Source organism: Sus scrofa, chromosome 1 (assembly GCF_054392235.1).
Source record: "Sus scrofa isolate SSC_HxYL_T2T_F1_AM1 chromosome 1, Sscrofa_HxYL_maternal_Yorkshire_Landrace_v2.0, whole genome shotgun sequence".
In the NCBI taxonomy this organism is placed as follows: Eukaryota; Metazoa; Chordata; class Mammalia; order Artiodactyla; family Suidae; genus Sus; species Sus scrofa.
In genome coordinates this window covers 3,171,685-3,191,351 of record NC_139383.1, presented here as the reverse complement: position 1 = coordinate 3,191,351, position 19,667 = coordinate 3,171,685, and the positions used below count along the sequence as shown (strand labels likewise).

Below are 19,667 nucleotides of genomic sequence, written 5' to 3'. Positions count from 1 at the left end.
TGTGTGTGAGAGTCTGTGAGTGTGTGGTGTGCTGTGTGAGTATACGTGTGTAGTGTGTGTGTGTGTGTGTGTGTCCGTGGTGGTGTGTGAGTGTGTGCATACACACAGGTACTTGCGATGGCTCTAAGGTGCCCTCTGACCTCCGCGCAGCAAGCGCTTCTCCCCGGGCTCCCATCTGGGGACCAGGTCCCCCCACCTGCAGCACCAGCCTGGGCGCAGCTTCCACCCCCGCGCGTTAACCTCCTCGCAGACTCTCCTCTGCATCTCCACTCGCCCTCCCGCTGGCAGACTGACCTCCACGTATTTCCTCGTCAAACCGCTCCCTCCCACGGTGTGAGCTCCACAAAGGTCTCCAGACCCTTCAATCAGGACAGAGAAAAAAATCTGCCCTCGAAGGTGCCCACAGGGCCCACCGACCCGCCTTTACTTTGCCAGGACTGTGGCAAGTGCAGTCACAGACTGGCATTCTCAGTGCTGCTCCTGCTCTGTCCCTCCAACCCTGCCTCACAAATAAGTGATTCGGTCTCAAAGCCTATCTGATACCGAAAGCAGTATCAAGCAAATCTAGTGCTCAAAGATTTATAGTAAGTATGATTTCAATGTTTTTTCTCCAGCTACTCAAATGCGATAATATTAGCATTCTGTTTTGCCAACAGTTCGTATCACGCATAATGCATTACACAGAATTTGCGATCATTTATTGAGCAGCTGCTATGCACCACGCAGTGTGTCCTGTGACTTCGTGGCTTTACGGTAGGTAATGCTCACACCTACCCTGGGAGGCAGAGGTGAGGAAGCTGGCACGCGATTTCCCAGTCCCCAGATGCCCCCCCCTTCCTTCACCACCTGCCAAGCCCCAGCATTTTCCAGAGGCTTTCACAGGGAAGAGGAAAGCAATGCCATAAATCAGGAAAGAACCTCGTGCTAAGGTGTCAGGCGATGGTGGCAAACGGCAGAGACGGCCTACGAGTCCCCCGACCCACAGCCAGCCCCCCGCCCCCACTCACCACCCCACTCTAACGGAACCATTCCTCCACCAGACCCCCCGGGATCCAGCTGCAGGCTCTCTCAGAGATTCCCGTCTTACTGGAAGAGCTCCAGAAAAGCCAGTCCACCACTGGAGCGCCCCTCCAAACATGCAATTTCGGCCACGGTGGAAACTGACTGGGAGCGAAGTTTTAGGGGACAGAAGATTAACCATAAAGCTGCGTCTCAAGGTCTAGCGCTTGGAAGGTCCCTTCCAGGGTCCTGGGAGAGACTCTAATGACGAGTTTTTGTGAAATTTGCAAAGTTTCGCCTCATTGCATATTTTTGTGAAATTTGCAAAAATGAGACATTTGTGTCTTTTTCTTAAATAGGTGCCCACATGATATAAAGTTCAACCCCACAAAAATGAAGTACTCCTAAATTATGTCCTATACAGGTGCAAGGCTCTAATTAGATTACATGAAGTCTAAACGAGTTTGTATCATATTTATTTACGTGACATGGCAAGTTGTTTTTCCTCCAGTACGAAAATAAAATTAGGTGAACTTTCGAAAGAAGGGAAATAAGAAGGAAAAAAACAAAGTTCACACTAGAAAGAAAAAATAATTCTGTAAAACGATAGTTACTAACGGTAAGCCTCCTTTGTAGATGTATCTTACACCAACTTTGGTAACTCATGGACAACTTTTTAAAAACGTGCTGTCTGAAGAGTCTGCATAAGTCTAGGTCAGGAACCTTGAATCTCCCACAGGATTCTGCTGTGAAGCCATATGGAGGGAAAAATTAATATACAAAAGGTTTATGGGCTTCTAATCCATGGCAACGCCTTAAAAACTCACTGCTTTGTACAATTTAGCACTGTGCTTTAGTGACACATGGGGCAGGGCAGTTGTAACCCACACGTTGTTAGCAGGAAAGAGTTAAAATGAAATCAGAAAAGCAACACTTCGTAGCAAAAAGGACCCTTCTAACACCCCACGTTGTAGCTGAAAGGCCTTCTAGTGAAGAGAGGAAGTACCCATAGTAGGAAGGCTTTCAGGTCAAGGAGAAAGGACTTCTCGCCAGGACGCGGTCCTTTAGACTTAAGGCTTAGGAATGAGGGCTCTAAGCCCCTCCACTCTGTTGAGATGAAAGGCCTGTGCTGAGGGTCCCGGAGGACAGTCGACCACGAGGATGGGGGGCCGGGCACGCCTCCACGCGAGGAGTGACTGCAGGGTCACTGGCACACTGACGTCTGGAAACAGAAACAACACCAAACTAGCGCCAAGAAAGAGAGCACGTTCAAGGTTGGATGTGTTGTTTCCGAAATAGCTTTAAAAAAAATAACAACAAAGAGTTGGTAACAACCTAAATGTCTATCCACTGGGGAAAGAAAAAGTAAAAGGTGGTATAAGCTAACAATGGAATAATACTAGCTCCCAATTAGCTCCAGCGGGTAAAAACCACACAAATTACCATCTGAACTGAGAGGATTTCTACTGGTTTAAGGCAATTCTTGCACAGCGCATTCCTTCCAGGATGCATGAGAGGACAACAATCCAGACATGCACAGAAAGAAAATATTACTTAGGATTCGCAAAATTAAATAATACATGACAAACAAGGGGTGGTTTCCTCATCACTGAATTTAAAAATCAGATTCCCTCCTACCACCCAGTTCTTCTCTTTTGTAAATTGTATCACAATTCTTAGATAAACACACAGAGTATCCTTTATGGCAGGGCGTGGAAAAGCAAATACAAAGAAGTAACAGAAACATCAGGAATGGAATGGAATATGACTCCGCCTTTTTACACTAACGAAGGAGATCCATCCCTACGTACGTATATAAGTGGAAAGCTGCCCCCACTGTGCTATGAAATGACAAAAGAAACTTGCAAAAGACACTACTTTTGTTTAAGACGATCATTACACGGACCTGAGGTTTTAAACAAATGGGAAAACTAACAGGGTCTTCCCCTACAAGGACTGGGATTTCTTCTTGTAACTTGGAGCATTTTTCACATTGCTTCTTTTTTTCAGTGAATAACCCCACCACAAAAAAGAAAATTTGATGGTTAAAAATCAAAAAACAAAACTCTCTCTGCATTCCCCATCTTTATGACAAATACCTCTCAGGTCACCCAATCCGAAACCCAAGGTCTCCCGGGCTCCTCCCTTCCCCTCAGCCCTGAAACTGGGTAAAGGAGGATGACTTGTACCTGTAATCCCTTAGTGTGGCTCCGATCTCTCCTCTCCATCCAGCCCCCTGCGTCGTTTAAGCCTTCGTCACCTCTCTCTCCAGCAGTCCACTACGAATGGGTTCCGCCCCGTCATCTGTGACGCCCTCTCCCCCCATTTCCTCTGTATTTTTCTAGTAAGACATCTCCCCGAAAGTTTCGTAACTCCGTTCATGCTCTTTCACTAGCCTGGAATGTACGCCCCTGTCCTACATCCTGTGAGTAGGAAGACTTCTGCTAAAGACTCCAGCCCAGCATCACCTTCCCCAGAAAACTCTTCTGCTCCTCCTCCCTGGGCCGGAGGCCGCCTTCCGGCGTTCTCACCGAATCTTCCACCAAAACAACAAAACCAAACGGGAGCTCCCATGTATCGTAGGCTGCCAAGTGCCAGGGACTTTAGACTTACATACTTTGTCTGGTCCACTAACGCTATTTGTGAGGTAGGCAGGCTTCTGCATGTTGTAGCTTATAAGATTGTGAAGCTTCCCCCATTCGAGGAATGAGAAAATTGGAATCAGAAAGGGGATGGGTGGGCGGGATTTGAGAACTCCTCCAAGGTCACACAGTAAGAGACAGGTTTTGATTCCAAATCTTTCCCAAGAACCACTATCCTGCACTGCTTATCTATTAAGACTTGATTGTGGAGTTCCCGTTGCGGCACAGCGGAAACGAATCCGACTAGGAACCATGAGGTTATGGGTTCGATCCCTGGCCTTGCTCAGTGGGTTAAGGATCCGGCGTTGCCATTAGCTGTGGTGTAGGTTGCAGACGCGGCTCAGATCTGTGGCATAGGCCAGTGGCTACAGCTCTGATTAGGCCCCTAGCCTGGGAACTTCCATGTGCTGCAGGGTGCAGCCCTAAAAAGACAAAAAAAAGACTTGATTGTACTTACACTTCTCTGTCTCCCTATAAGATCCTAAGCTTCTCATGCACAGGGGCTATTTCTGATTCCTGCTGAAAAAATCCTCAGAACTCCTCCAGAGCTGGGCACACAGCAGGAGCTCATGGCTATTGGCGGATGCAGCCGACAGAGCCAGGAGAGCAGTCATGGAGGCACATGGTCTGGAGTCACACAGCACGACCTTGAACAAGTTATATTACACCTCCAAGCCTCAGTCTCCCTCAAAGTGCAACAGTGATAAAGAACTTCGTGTAGGGCTACTGAGAAGATTCAGGGAAGTAACACAAAAAAGCACCTTGCACAGAGCTTGAGACATGATAAATTCTCATGAATGCCGCCAGTAGTTACAAGATCCACGAGAAAGACAAGCTCCTTACAGGGGCATGCATCAGTCAGTAAGAGCGAACTTTTGCTGCAGCAACAAGCTATTGCAGAATCCTAATAACTTAAAACACCAAAGATTTCTTTCCACTCAGTACACTTGCCCACTGAAGTTCCGGGGACTCGCCTCTACTTTTTCTCCCTCAGCAGCTCAAAATGAAACTCATCTGGCCCATGGCTACCAGCCCTGGCGGGGGACGGGAACACGGTAGCCTGCACTGCCATCGATGACGCCCGCCGCTAAGGACCAACCTCGCTTCCGTCCACACTTTATCGATCATAGCAAGTCACATGGTTTAAAGCTCAAAGCGGGTGGAGAAATGCAATCCTACCTGGTACCCAGGAGAAAAGCCAGAAATATCACATCAGCAGTGACTACAGTGGGGAAAGAAGGGTGTTTCTTGGAGCGCTAAGTGTGCCAGGTCCAGTAAGTGGGGGACAGGCTTAGAAGAGGCACAAGAAATGAATGTACGAAGGTCGTCGGAGAGCAGACAGGAAGTCAGGTAGGAGGAGAAGCACCTGCGGTGCGTATCACGGCAACGTGGGGCGTGCGGAGGCTTTGCAGGAGCTCAGGCTGCAGAGGGCGGGGTGAGGCAGCCTGCGAGGGACCCCTGCGCCACCCTGGAGCTCTCGGGAGGGAAGCCCAGGAGGTCGGCATGACAACCGCGTAATTTCATTCCATCACCCCAGGGCGCTTCATATTCCAACAGGAAGCACATTTGTTCTGCCATCCCCTTGTCATAATTATACTCATGTTTTATCTATGTTCTTGTTTCACGAGTTGGAAAGGGCAAAAGCATTTTCTCAAAAGATGTTTTTGGAGATAAGAAGTGAACTTTCGGAAATCCTTTGACCCGGGACTTGAAAGCGCCAAAGGGCACACCCATCTCCACCAGGGGCAGCTTCCCCTCGCTGGAAGCAGGAGGCCACGTCTGTGCAGCACACCCGTCCCGGGAGCGTGTGTGGACCAGACACCAATCCGCTGTAGTCGTTAGCCTTGCTGTGGTCGAGGCCCCACACGCGGTGTAGGGACACCATCAAGGGCCAGCCCTGCATCCCAGCCTTCTCATCCCAGCGAGAGAGCAACACCTGTGACCAGAAGCTGACGGATGTGCAACAACTCCTACTGTCCACGGAATCCTCTCTAAAACGACCCTAATCCCTGAGCAATTACCACAAGCCCATCACGTTATGAGTGTAACCGTTACACATTTCCAGTTCCTTGAAAGCAACATGAAGAAAATTCTCCATAAACATGAATACAGTTGTCTCTAAGAAGGCCTGCCGCAGTGTTTGGATTAAGCGAGTTGTGTTTGTTTTACACGACCATAAGCGAAACAAAGGCCGTGTAGTGTTTAGGTTATTTTGTCTCCTTCAATTCAAGAATCAACTCTCTTTCCAGCCTATGAAGGCTTTTGCCAAGCTCCGTCTGAAACTCACGCAGTTGTCAAGACAACTTTGGGTGGTGGCCAAGATGCGCGACTATCTTTTCCGACGTCTTTTTCACAACCCTGTGCCCCCCCCTCCCCGGTTTCGAAAATACGCATTATCCACATGCAGAAGACAGCTCATCTCACGAGGGCTTCAACAATCACCGCATGGAACAATCTCGTGCAGAAAACATATCTACACAAGAAGAGCCATGCTAAATGGCCTACTATAAATCTCAAGGTAGACCAAGTGAGATTTACATTTGCTCAGAGAACAGAAACTAGACGTTCCATGGGAAGCATCTGTTATTTTCATATCCCTCCAAACTACGGCAACCTTGGGGAAGGGTCTGCTCGGTCCTGGTCCCAACCCAACACACGTAAACCAACACAAGGTACGTTCTCCTGACCACATACAGTCTGGAAACACCCTCACAGGAGGAAATGATGTGAGAAACAGGCCTACATGATTTTATCTCAGGCCAAGAAGAATGCAAACTGAAGTACACTCCAAGCAGCAGTAATAAAATAGCCCACAAGACAGCTTTTCCAGCAAGAGACTCTCAGCTCCCCCACATTTCCTTCATGAATAACGATAAAAACATCTGGGCTTGCACACGCTGAAACCTGAAACCTGACCACTTTTATCAAAGGGCATAAATTCAAACAGAACGACATGAGAACAATCAGCAAAATCTTTTATAATATCCTCAATCAGAAGCAACGCTGAAAGACGAAAATACATTCAAATCTTTTGACACATACAATGTTTTACACCTCCAAGAGAAAAGAACACGTTTATTTAGGAGACAGTTCCCCTTCGAAAGGTGCTGGTTTTCTTCATAAGTTCCTACTCGAAGTTGAAAAGCAAATGCCTGGATTTTGCTCCTTACACATGCGGTGTAACGGAAGGGAAAGTTCCTCTCCCATCGGCCAGCTGCCTCCTGAAGAGTAACCTGTATGTTCTTGGTGTGGTCTGGATATTTTCCCAACATATCCTACTCCATAACCCAGGAGGTGAGGAACCAAATATTTATTTGATGACAGCCAAGAAGCTGCCTATTCTGGATCCCGCGGAAGCCGTAGAACTGTAAGGCAGAGGTTATAAAACCCACTCTTGGTCACAACCGGGTGAAAATGACCTGCCAGCCATACTTTAATCAGCAATTATACTCCAGGCCTCGTTTCTCTCTTCAGCCTCAGACCCCACACGAACGGCTGATACAGCCCGTTGTCTCTACGGGTCCGTCCAACATGCACTCCAGACTCCGCTGGCCCAAACCAGCCTGGCCATCTGGCCGCCAAGCCGGGCCTCCTGCCGGCCGCTTCTGCTCGCCCAGGCCTGGGGCCCGGGGGCCGCCTGGGCCACCGTCCTCCTCCCTCTGGGCCGCACGGAGCCTCCGCGCGCGCTGTGCTGAGGAAGCCGGGCAGACGGTTCACAGACGTTCCCACCTGGGTCCCGAACACTCTGCTGACCACTTTCGGATTTCAAGTGTCCCCCCCGCCCCTACCCCCAGCCCATGTCCCAACACGGCGGTATCCCTGGAAACGACAAGCCCTGCTCTTCCTCTGGCTCCCTCCTGAAAGCCCCGAGCCAGTCCTCCTCCCTTGAAGAGAAAATCAAAACTGTCAATGTGGCCCCCAAAGGCCCCCCCAATCCCATCCCAGACCCCCTCTTCAGCCCCCTCCCCCACGCACAGGCCCCAGACTCCCGCCCTGCCCCCGACAGCCTCTCCACCCCACCCCCAGCGCCTACAGCATCGTTTAAGCCCCCCCTTGACAAGCCTAATTCCAGTCTGGCACCCCCATCCCCAGGGCACCAAGCCTGCATCAGCGCTTCTCCTTGCGTCCTGTTTCCAAACAGGACCACTTTTTATTGTGTTCGCTGCTGTATTTCCAGCACCCAACAAAGTGCTTGGTGCAGAGAAGCCATCCAGTAAAGCATCTGATAACTTATTAAATGAGCTGAAATAGCACAAATGTTGAAATTCCAATGCAGGTTCAGGGCCTCCTGATCAAACAGAAATAAAGAGCAGACGAGAAGATTGTTCGCTATAAGGAATGTGATAAAATAAGAATCTGGAGTTGCCATCTTGGCACAGTGGAAAGGAATCCGACTAGGAACCATGAGGTTATGGGTTCAATCCCTGGCCTCGCTCAGTGGGTTAAGGATTTGGCATTGCCATGAGCTGTGGTGTAGGTTGCAGATGCGGCTCGGATGCTATGGCTCTGGCGTAGGCTGGTGGCTACAGCTCTGATTGGACCCCTAGCCTGGGAACCTCCATATGCCGTGGGTGTGGCTCTAAAAAGACAAAAAAGGACCAAAAAAAAAAAAGAAAAAGAATCTAAGCAGAGTGGTCAATTCATTGCACCGAATTTACAAAAATAGATAAATAAATTCCATTTAATTTGTTAAGATAAAACAAATTTGATAAAGTAGCCAATTAAGTCATAATCATTATGTAAAACATATCGTTTTAAATGTCAGTCTTCTAAAAATGCACTTCGCTGAGATACTCTCCAACCAACTCTGCAGAAGATTTCTGATACCAAAGTGACGAAGAGAAATCTGGATTTTCTTCCATGAGAGACAAACAGAAGCAAGAGGCAAAGATTATTAGGCTATGATGAAAGCAATGAGATATTACAAAGAAAAAAAATAAAACAATGACAAAGGGTTAGATTTGTGAGTCTGAGGTTCTTTATGAAGGTTTATTTTAAAACTTCTTTGGGCAAAGTAGTATCTTAAGCATAAATAAGACGTACTCATTCAGCTTTCGATTCATTTTGTTAGGTTACTAATTCTGTTTACTTTACTAAAGTTCAGGGATCTTTTCACACTTAAGCTGCCTACTCTGAGCACCTGACCCACTGCCGGCTCCCACGGCAGTTCCCCCCCCCGCCCCAGCTGAGGTCACCCTCATTTTCTGGCTCCGGTGACCTAACCCGAGTCCCCGCTGTGTTTGCAGCCCTTCACCAGATGCGACCAGCCTGCCCTGAGGACCGAGACGGAGGCACATAAAGCCAAAGCTCTCTTCCCTGATTCACGTGAGAGATTTTAAAACCCTGACTCTTGCCCACAAAACTTGAGTTTTCTTCCTTTAGTTTTACGCCTGATTTGCAGTTTGAAGATACTGGCTTTCTAGAAAGTAGCTTGAACTTAATTTCCTCTGTTATTCCTTCCAACTGAACAGAAAGCATTTTCCAGGTCAGATGTGTCTGCACCCCACATCTGGAGAACGCACGTGAGCAGGACCGAGTGTAAGCGGTGGCTGCAATCTTCGCTGCCTTCCTCACCCAGAAACCGCTCAGGAACTAATTGAGAAACGCCTTCTGAAAATAAGCGCTCTCTTTAGCACCAAGCCTAGTTTTAAAAGGGCCAACTTCCTTACCCATATTGAGCAAGGAAACAGCAGAAGGTCCCCAGGAGTGACCTTCAGCGGCCGCCACACAAGTTCAGGAAATCAGTGCTCCTCAGAGCCACAGTAAACACTTTCTAAAAAATAATTCCAGTTTTTCCCCATTCTCTCACGCCTTCAGAGAAACACCTTCTTTAGGCAGACAGCCTAAAGGGGACAGATCTTTTGTGGGCTTTTCTAAAGTTTCTTTGTGATGTTATTTATCATAATATAGATACACAACAAGATACATAACAAGCTATTCCAGCAAGATGTTATCACATCCAAGCAACACACATGGAGAAGCCAACATCACTGCTACCTGCACTCAGCTTGGCCACATCAATATCCTACTAGCAGTTATCACCCAGCCACTAGATTTCAAAGACTAGCTTCCTTCTAGCACGACGAATTATTTTGTTAACAGACAACTTACTGCAATCAGTTTCTGAATCCGACAGTTTAACGACACTTTCCTATGCAACTAAAAGAAAAAGATGGATTTTATTGACTTCTTTGTTGATTTCTAAACAACAAAGAAAAAGGCACCCTCTACCCCACTAGCATTTTCACAAAAAAAATTTTGCAAACTGTACAAATTTGAAAACAGACTTTTTTTCAATGAATTGTATTTAAAATATTTTATTTGAACTACACTGGCAGACCTCTCTTGAATGTATGCAGAACTGGTCAATGCTATTAGTTATTCTACGCCTAGAATAAAAGCTAAGGGCACAACTTCAAGAAAATGTATCTTAGTACAAGAGATTCTCATAATGACAAAAGACTGACATCTTCCCAAGTGCGAGATGCTGTCTCAAGGGCAGTTCTGTTTATGTCTCTAAACTGAAACGCCCAGAGAAGCTCTGGGACAGCAAGGGAACAAGCCTGAAAGGGTGAAGCCCAGCTCCTCAGAGGGCAGAGCTCCTTCCTGTCCTCTGACTCCAGTAGGCAAGCAGACCCCTTGCAAAAGCAAAAAAATTCCCGGGGATGCAGTGCCGAGAAATCAGGAAGGGTTGGGATTAGGGGTTACAACCTCTACTGCAATGCCACACCTTTTCAATTCTGTGTGAACTAAAAAGGAGCCACTACATCTGGTCGTCACAACTGTCGTTACTAAAGTCGGGGGTGGGGGAGGCAGCTAGGAGCTTGCAGACACGTGCTCCTTGGAAAGCCTGGTACCAGGTAAGCGGCCCTCTTGGCCTGCCCGGAACTAAAGGGTTTCCCAGGACAGGAGACCTTCTCTGCTAAACACGGGGAATCTCAAGCCTACCAGGACCAGTGAGTAGGTCAGCCCACCCAGTACAGATGTCACCACAGCAGGTGATTCAGCCAAAATAAAGGTTAACCAAACACAAAATCGATCATGAGAATAACCCCCCGACCCTGGACTTCTGCTTTGAAGAGCAACACTTAGTTCTAAATTTCTCAGTAGTGAGGTACAGCTTCAAAGGCGGGATAATAAAGCTCACACAGAAATTAAGGCTGCTTTTTCTCCAAAATAAATTCCATGTAGTAATTAAAGATTAGAAAACTGACCAATGAAATGCTCAGAGAACAATATGGTGATGCTACTTTTTTGACAGCAAAAGTAATTGGTGTATAGACATAGATATGTAAATACAGATAAATAATATTATTTAAACGTGTATTTGCTACACTGGTAAACCGGTGAATAAGAAAGTCATCTGGGGAGTTCCCATCGTGGCATGGCGGCAATGAATCCAACGAGGAACCATGAGGCTGCGGGTTCGGTCCCTGCCCTTGCTCAGTGGGTTAACGATCCGGCATTGCTGTGAGCTGTGGTGTAGGTCACAGACATGGCTCAGATCTGGCGTTGCTGTGGCTGAGGTGTAGGCCGGCAGCTACAGCTCTGATTGGACCCCTAGCCCGGGAACCTCCATATGCCGCGGGTGCGGCCCTAAAAGGACAATAAAAGACAAAAAAAAAAAAAAAGAAAAGAAAAGAAAGAAAGAAAGTCATCTGCACTAATATAATTGTCTGGTATTTGGACTTTTTTTTACTTTACGTTAGTATAACAAAACTTTAACTTGCAGGTTACACAGGTGAAACTGAAACAGGGGTGGAATTCACTCTGATAGCAATTCTTGGGTCTAAAACCCGGGTGCTGCCTCACACAGAAAATCCACCCATTCTGCCACCGGAGAAGGGCACGGGAGGACTGTCCAGGGCGGCCCGCGTTGGCTCCCATGCCCGCCTTCATCCCTCACACAGCAGCGGGCTCATCGCAACATCAGGAACATACCAGCTGCAACCCCTTTGCGCACGGGCCGCCATCCTGGCGGAGAAATGGGCAACATGAAGAAAGGACCAAACGCCAGAGGAAGACGCAGTCACTGGAGCCAAGGGACTCAAGACTTGCAAGCGGAGTGTCACGGAGGGGCTCTGGTCCCTCCTCCAACTTATTTCGGGTCTCCAGCAAGGGCGGCTTGTACTGACCTGTCAGCTCTGCCTCTCATTCCCCCCCAACCCCTCCCTGGGCCACTGGGATGTTGTGTCCTGGCTTCCCTCCTCCTGTAAGAGCCTCGCTCACCTGCAAGTTCACAGTGAGAACCCCAAACCCGCCAAGGCAACGTAAAAGACCACGTGTGTTGGGTGAGCATTAAAGAAGAAAAGGAAAGACAGCAGTGATCTGAGGGAACGGAAAGAGCCCTAAGAGTCAGGCTGACGGTGGGCCTGCCCCCAGGTCGCATGAGAAGGACACACTGTCTCGAGAATCGGACAAGCCTGGGCGCCAGCCCACCGCAGCTTCCCCCGAATAAGTGGCTTAAACTCTCCGGGCGCATCTTCGTGCCTGGAACCCTAGACTGTGTACGGGGCGGCCGTGAGGCCTGCGGGAGAGGTTCACGGGCGCCCAGGCACTCAGAGTGAGCGATTCTGACCCTGCACCATCTTTCAAGGTCTCAACCCGCAAGAAGCTAGGTTCCAAACGAAGAATCTGCTTCAGACAAGATGAGATCATAGTTCAATCTTTCCCTGCGCGTGTCCCTTTACTCTCCTCCACTATCTGTATTATTGCCCTACCAATTCCTGCTCTCCTTCTAATAGAAGAAAAAATAAAAAAAATCTCGTGTGCCATCCCATATCCTGGGCCATGGTACATTTTTTTTAATACCAGGGACCCGTCTCTGTGCTCATAAAGACACCAAATAAAGTCGGGTTTTTTTCTTTCTTTTCTTCCATGCCTCTGCGTCCACCGCATCCCCGCAGCATCTGGACATGGGGAGGTGACGAAGGGAAGGAGAAACGGAAGAAGAGGAGCGTCTTGGAAGCACTCGGGGGGACCCTGTGGCAGGTCAAAGCTGGAGCAGCGGCCAGCAGCCCTACGGAGGCCGCAAAGCCTCCGTGAGGGTCCAGGCCAGGCAGCTGGAAAACTCACCTTTCCCGAGGTTAGGAGCAGCCTGGGACCTGGTGACAGGCTGAGCAGAGCTCTTTAGGGCCAAAGGAAGAGAGAAAATGTCTCGATGGAGGAATGGGTGAGGTGAGGAGTGTGGCGGCCGCATGCAGAGGAGGAGGAAACAAGGTCACTGCACGTGGCGGCGAGTTTCGGGGACGAGCCCAGGCCTCTCCGGACTCAACTTCTGTCCTAGAGCAGGGGTTCTACCAGGACACGAAGGGCGGAGAAAGGAACAGCTGCTCACACGTCAGCCCTCCCCTCCAATTCTTATTCCACATACTGTCCTGAGACAATCAGACGAAAAAACAATGTTAAGACCCTGAGCAAATGTATCTGTTGTGATGAAAACTCCTCACTGCCTATGTGGTGAAGCAAACCATGTATTTTAAAGATATCATTCATAACATCTAGAGAACTAGAAAATAAAAACCTGGGAGTTCCCGTCGTGGCGCAGTGGTTAACGAATCCGACTAGGAACCATGAGGTTGCCGGTTCGATCCCTGCCCTTGCTCAGTGGGTTAACGATCCGGCGTTGCCGTGAGCTGTGGTATAGGTTGCAGACGCGGCTTGGATCCCACGTTGCTGTGGCTCTGGCGTAGGCCGGTGGCTACAGCTCCAATTCGACCCCTAGCCTGGGAACCTCCATATGCCGTGGGAGCGGCCCAAGAAATAGCAAAAAAAAAGAAAAGAAAAGAAAAACCTGATGCACAGTAAAGCATCACATCCCAAATTTAAGCTTCTTGGAGTTCCCGCCATGGCTCAGTGGTTAACGAACCTGACCAGTATCCGTGAGGACGTGGGTTCCATCCCTGGCCTCGCTCAGCGGGTTAAGGATTTGGCGTTGCCGTGAGCTGTGGTGTAGATTGCAGACGAGGCTGGATCCCACGTTGCTGTGGCTGTGGTGTAGGCCGGCAGCTGCAGCTCCAGTTCGACCCCTAGCCTGGGAACCTCCACATGCCACAGGTGTGGCCCTAAAAAGACAAAAGACAAAGGAAAAAACATGACTAAGCTTCTTAAAGTACGAATTGCTGATAACGCTCACAATGTAAAATTTAGAAAGGCAAGACTGATTCTTTCTGGAACTGAAAGGGCCTTTTGCCTTTCAAAGTAGGATTTCTAACAGGCTGCCTGCCTATGATCGAAACTATCAGTAAAGGAATATAAGAGACTGATTCGGAGAGTAAACCACTGATATCAAGAGGTTTCTCCCCTCATTTTCCATCACACCTAAGGCTTCTAATGCATGACTCAGGGTCCTAAACTGTTTCCTCCCTTCCTTATGGCTCCTTCCTTCATCTTACACGTCACCTTGGCCAGGCATGGTACCCAGCTGTTTGGTCAAACCAGTCTTGATGTTGCAATGAAAGTCCCTTTCAGACGTGATTACCATTTAAATCAGTCCCTATGAGTAAAGCAGATCACCTCCCCGTCCACGGTGTGGTGGGCCTCGTCTAATCAGTCAAAGGCTTTAAGAGCAAAGACGACGTTTACCCCAAGAAAAAGGAATTCTCAAGACTGCAACACAGAAATGGTGCCTGGGTTTCCAGCCTGCTTCCCTGCAGAACTTAGACTTAAGACTCAACACCAACTCCTACCTGGATTTCCAGCCTGCCATTCAAACTTCAGATCTGCAGCCTCCTCAATTATGTGAGACAACACCTTAAAATCAATCAGTCAATCTCTCCCTCTTTCTACACACACACACACACACACACACACACACACACACTGGAGCTATCAGAAATCACCTTCAGTTGAAAAGTTTATGTCAGAAAGAAACCCTGCAAAGACAGAAATTTCTTTACAATCAACTTAGATGCCAAGGGACTCTAACATGTCCTATGCCTTTTAATCCATGACACAAGAACTGCAGGGAGGTTGGGGCAGGGGGATGGGGAGAAGAGGGAGAGAAAAGAAACCAGAGAAACCTAAACACTCTCAAAAAAGAGATGCCAGAAATATTATCAAGGGGCGCACATCTGAAACATAAACTTTTGAAACGGTAGGAAACTATCCTTATATTTTAAACTTACTTACAGAAAGAAGAAACAGTAGCTTGGGAATACATCACGGAAGACAGACTGCAGGTTTCAAGGACGACAATTTACTACTAAGGTTGTCTCTCCATCTCTTACTTGAAAGCGGTTTATTCCTGCTTTACACCGTGCCCAGGTACACCAGCCCAACAAAGAAAAATGGCTGTAAATGACAAAAATCTGAAGCCATCAGAATTCAAGAGACCATGTGGACTGACAATCGTCAGGCATCAGAAATTAAGGGACCAGCGTTCACAGGCCCAGCGGCCCAGCCTCTCACATTCACTTTCCTCCAATGTTCAAGGGGACAATCGCCGCTCCCCAAGGGACAGGCTGAGGCTTTAGCTCCAGCGATCCAGCCCCTGACACAGAGGAAAGATGCGGTAATTTCATCATTTCTATCAGGAAAAGGTTAAGGGATATTAGTTTGCTCTGATCTGGAAGCCGGAATGGCCTGCATAGCTTTTAAGCAAACGTCAAAAGATTTCCATCCGAAACGGTAAGTTTTTCAAGGGTGGTGCTTCACGGGGTGATGAACTTCCCTGATTACTAAGCTGGGCTAAGCCTCCAGAGTGACAGACAGCAGGGACTCTGCTACTGCATTTTTCCTCACGGTAAACGCACTGCGATGCTCTGAGCAGCCCAAGTGCTGGACTGAACCTTTAACTCGAGCCAGGAAGAGACCCCTCGCTGGACAGAGGGCTGCCGATCCCTGCGTTTAAAAAGCCCAGACTTGTCACAGTTGTCACAGTCCCCGATGACATGATTTTCACAGTGTTGGTTGATTTTTTTAATACAGAGATAAATGCCTTCACGCCATGTCAGTATTTTTGCTGTGCCAGTGGGTAGATGGCGTGGGGGGATGTGATGACTCAGTGTTGCAAAAAGCTTCTGAAGGGCTCCGAAGCGTGGAAGGCGTGAGGCTGAGCAGCGAGAGTGCGAGAAGATCAGCCGGCTGGAGGGCGGCAGCAGCGACCTCGAAGGCAGGGGCAGGGGCCCGGACCCACCGGACTTTGGGGGAAAACTACCACAGAACGTATTCCATGTCCTCCTTACATGCCGGTGTGAAAATATAACATGGGAAGGAGAATTCCAGAAGGCTGTGCGCTAGAATGAGCTAGGAGCCTAACAGCATGCAGCTAAGACTCCACAGAAAAGAGTTTCCCTAACCTGGAGTTTTTAAATATCATACTACGGAATTCAGAAAGCCAGAAAACAAGTCTTTTGAACAACTTTTTCAAATCCAAACTTTTTAGTTTCTTAATTAGATACAAATTAGTTTATAAACTTTCCAAGTAAAGCAGGAATATTAAAGACTGCTTTCAATTAGCCTAGTTTGAGTTACGAGGTTTTTTTAAATTAAAGCACACTAGAGAATTTTAACCAGCTGAGGAGTAGCAATTGCTTTCAATTTAAAAACTAACAAGAATAGAAGTTTCTGTTGTGGTGCAGTGGAAACAAACCTGACTAGTATCCATGAGGATACGCGTTCAGCCCCTGGCCTCGCTCAGTGGGTCAGGGATCCAGCGCTGCCATGCAGTATAGGTTGCAGATGCAGCTTGGATCGTGAGTTGCTGTGGGTGGTGTAGACCGGCAGCTGTAGCTCCGATTCGACCCCTAGCCTGGGAACTTATATTTCCACGGGTGTTGCCCTAAAAAGCAAAATATAAAATAAAATAATAAGAATAAGCGTATCATATTAAATCATTTGTACTGTACTACTTCCATTTTGGTTTCGATTAAACACCAATGTCGATATAAAGATCCAACCACAATTAAGAAAAGTCAACGTGGAGTTCCCGTCGTGGCTCAATTAGGAACCATGAGGTTGTGGGTTTGATCCCTGGCCTCGCTCAGTGGGTTAAGGATCCGGTGTTGCCGTGAGCTGTGGCGTAGGCCAGTGGCTGCAGCTCTGAGTAGACTCCTAGCCTGGGAACCTCCATATGCTGCCAGTGCAGCCCTAGAAAAGACAAAAAGACCAAAAAAAGAAAAAAAGTCAACGTGAAACAGTCATCTGAAACAACACTTCGAGATCCTCGAAAGCTTCATAACTGCAGTACAAAACCACAGAATCCAAGCATGGCTCTTTCTGGGGCGGGGTGGGGGGGTTCCCCCAATACATTATTGGTTTCTCCTGTACAGCATGGTGACCCAGTTACACAGACAGGCGTACATTCTTTCTTCTCCCACGATCATGCTCCACCGTAAGTGACGAGACAGAGCTCCCAGTGCTACCCAGCAGGATCTCCTTGCCAATCCATTCCAAAGGCAACAGTCTGCATCTATTAACCCCAAGCTCCCCCCCTCCCCCCTCCCTCCCCCTCGGCAACCACCCATCTGTCCTCCAAGTCCCGAGCGTGGCTCTTTCACCATGGATTCAAACGTATGTAAAGACGAAGGATGCGGAAAACGGACTGCAGTTACTCCACACGACTTAACGTACAGAGACGTGAAGGAGTTACGCAGCCTCTTCTTCCTCCTTCTCTCTCCTAAATACATTATCAAGGGAGGGACGTTTGAATGAAATTGAAACCTCTCCAGGTAGATCTTTCCGGCCCTTTGTGTGTCCGCGTGAACATCTAGCAAAAGCTTCCTAGTGCTTGTACAGCCCAGGTACGTCTGAGTGCAGAAAAATACAAGCTCCAGGCTTTTCCACAGCAGACCTCGGGACAGGGGAACGTTCCCTCAAGGTTTGATGGAAGGAAGGCAGGCTTGACTGCCAGTGAACGTGTGACACGCCAAGTGTACACGTCACACACCTGAGAGCAGGAGTGGGGAAGAAAACATCAGTCCCCTTAGGGCTGCGCGAGTGAGCCAGCGGGGAAAGCGTGACCAGTCATCAGCAACCTCCCTCCAAAAATGAAGGCGGCGTCAGCTCTATCACGACGGATTCATTGCTTACAGTACGCCAGTAAGTATGGGTCTCAATTAAATAAACTTCTACTCTTTTATTCCAAGATAAAATTTACTGTTGCAACCCCATGGACAAACAAAGCCGTGTCCACATGGATAAGAACCGTTACTGGTTACCAGAGGTAAAGAGGGGATGCATACAGCCTGCGGAGGCTGAAAATGTCTTACAAATGTCTATCAGGGATTTTACATCTTCTACACAACCTAAGTGTAACAGAAACACCCTCACGCACTTAGAAGTAGACTCTAACCAACCACCACCAAAAGAAACTACCCAACACTCAAGGTGACAGTGACATAACCAAAGATTTAAAAAAATACAAAGGGGTATGAAGAGGCTGAGATTACCGAGGCCTGAGGATGAATGAGCAGGAGGCCACGGAAGCTTTGCTGCCCTGGCATCCAAGGAAATGGAGTTCCAGTCGGAGCTGAGAGCTCACAGGAAAGCTCAGGTGGGAGACCAGGATGGCACAGATCAAATAAGAGCCACACAGAATGGCTGGGGTGGCACAGATCAAATAAGAGCCAGACGGAATGGATGGGGTGGCACAGATCAAATAAGAGCCGCACAGAATGGCTGGGGTGGCACAGATCAAATAAGAGCCACACGGAATGGCTGGGGTGGCACAGATCAAATAAGAGCCACACGGAATGGCTAGGGTGGCACACGTCAGGTAAGAGCCACCCGGAATGGCTGGGGTGGCACACGTCAGGTAAGAGCCACCCGGAATGGCCTTGAGGACAGGGAACAAAATGGGATCTCTCTCTACTTAGAAATTTCTTTACCCTGTGATTTCAGCAAACATCCACCACTTTAGCGAACCACTAGGAAAGGCACGGTTTGGAGAATGAGACTCCTGAAGAAAACTGAACTCTGTTCTGAGTCTTACCAGCGATGAGAAGCGGTCAGATACAAGAGTTCATCAAAATCAGTTTCTCGTGATTTCAAATTAATAACAAAAAAAGATGGACTTCCTACCCCTTCAATTCGGGGATCCCGGAGCATCTGGGTGGGGACTCTGCCCAGATTCTACCACCGTTTGGGATGAAGGCCGTGGGGAAGGCTGTCCCTGCACGTGTCACACACACCAGAGTACAGCAGGCTGGTTGGGTGCCCTCATTTTTGTCACAAAAATGGGACTGTGGTTCCTTCAGGCACATAAACTCCAGCTAGAAAGAGACCTCAAGGCTTACAGGCCACCAGCTCCGGGATCTCCTGATGGAGCTTCTGTGACACGTGCTTCGCCCTGGCTGCTGTGCACGCAGGGGTCACTCAGATTCACCAAGACGGGATCCCGGTTCTGGCCTGAACGCACAGGGCTCCCAGCTGAGACCTGAGGCCGCAGGACTACAACCTCACCTGTGTATTCTTCAATCAATACATTGGAAGAGATTATTTCACACTTTCTGTACAGAGCGCCTACCATACTCTCACTGAGGTCAGCGAGCTTTATAACCAACCCAAGGGCTGAGCACAAAGAACTCCGCTCCGGATCCCCAGGAGGCGGGATTTCCCTAGAAAACAGACTATCATCAAATCATCCCTGACAGGTTACCTTTGCCTTTATAGTTAGAGAATTGCAGGCTGAAAAAAACTGAACAACTTCCCTTGGAAGAGAGAAAGGATGGAACATTTAAGAAACCAACAGGTAAACATTTAAAATCCCTGCATTTATTTCTCCAAAAGAAAGAGGGAACAGGAGTTCCCAAGGTGGCGCAGCGGAAACGAATCCAACTAGGAACCATGAGGTTGCAGGTTCGATCCCTGGCCTCGCTCAGTGGGTTAAGGATCCAGCATTACCATGAGCTGTGGTGTAGGTCAAAGACATAGCTCGGATCTGGCGTTGCTGTGGCTGTGGTGTAGACTGGCAGCTATAGCTCCGACTAGACCCCTAGCCTGGGAACCTCCATACACTGTGGGTGTGGCCCTAAAAAGACAAAAAAAAAAAAAAGAGGGAATAGTAGTTTGGAAGAGTACTGAAGA

At 48.3% G+C, this 19,667-nt stretch overlaps 1 protein-coding gene across 23 annotated transcripts in view; it reads right to left on the bottom strand.

The window, feature by feature from the left end:
- Window positions 1–19,667, bottom strand: part of PDE10A (phosphodiesterase 10A) — a 568,650-nt gene that overhangs the window by 229,382 nt on the left and 319,601 nt on the right. The window contains exon 1 of one of the 23 annotated variants that reach the window (XM_085021724.1): window positions 16,234–16,422. The exons of the other annotated variants lie outside the window; for them this stretch is intronic. The gene's annotated coding sequence lies outside the window, so the exon portion shown is untranslated. Of the gene's footprint in view, window positions 1–16,233; window positions 16,423–19,667 lie in introns of those variants that run through there. 23 annotated transcript variants of the gene reach the window in all.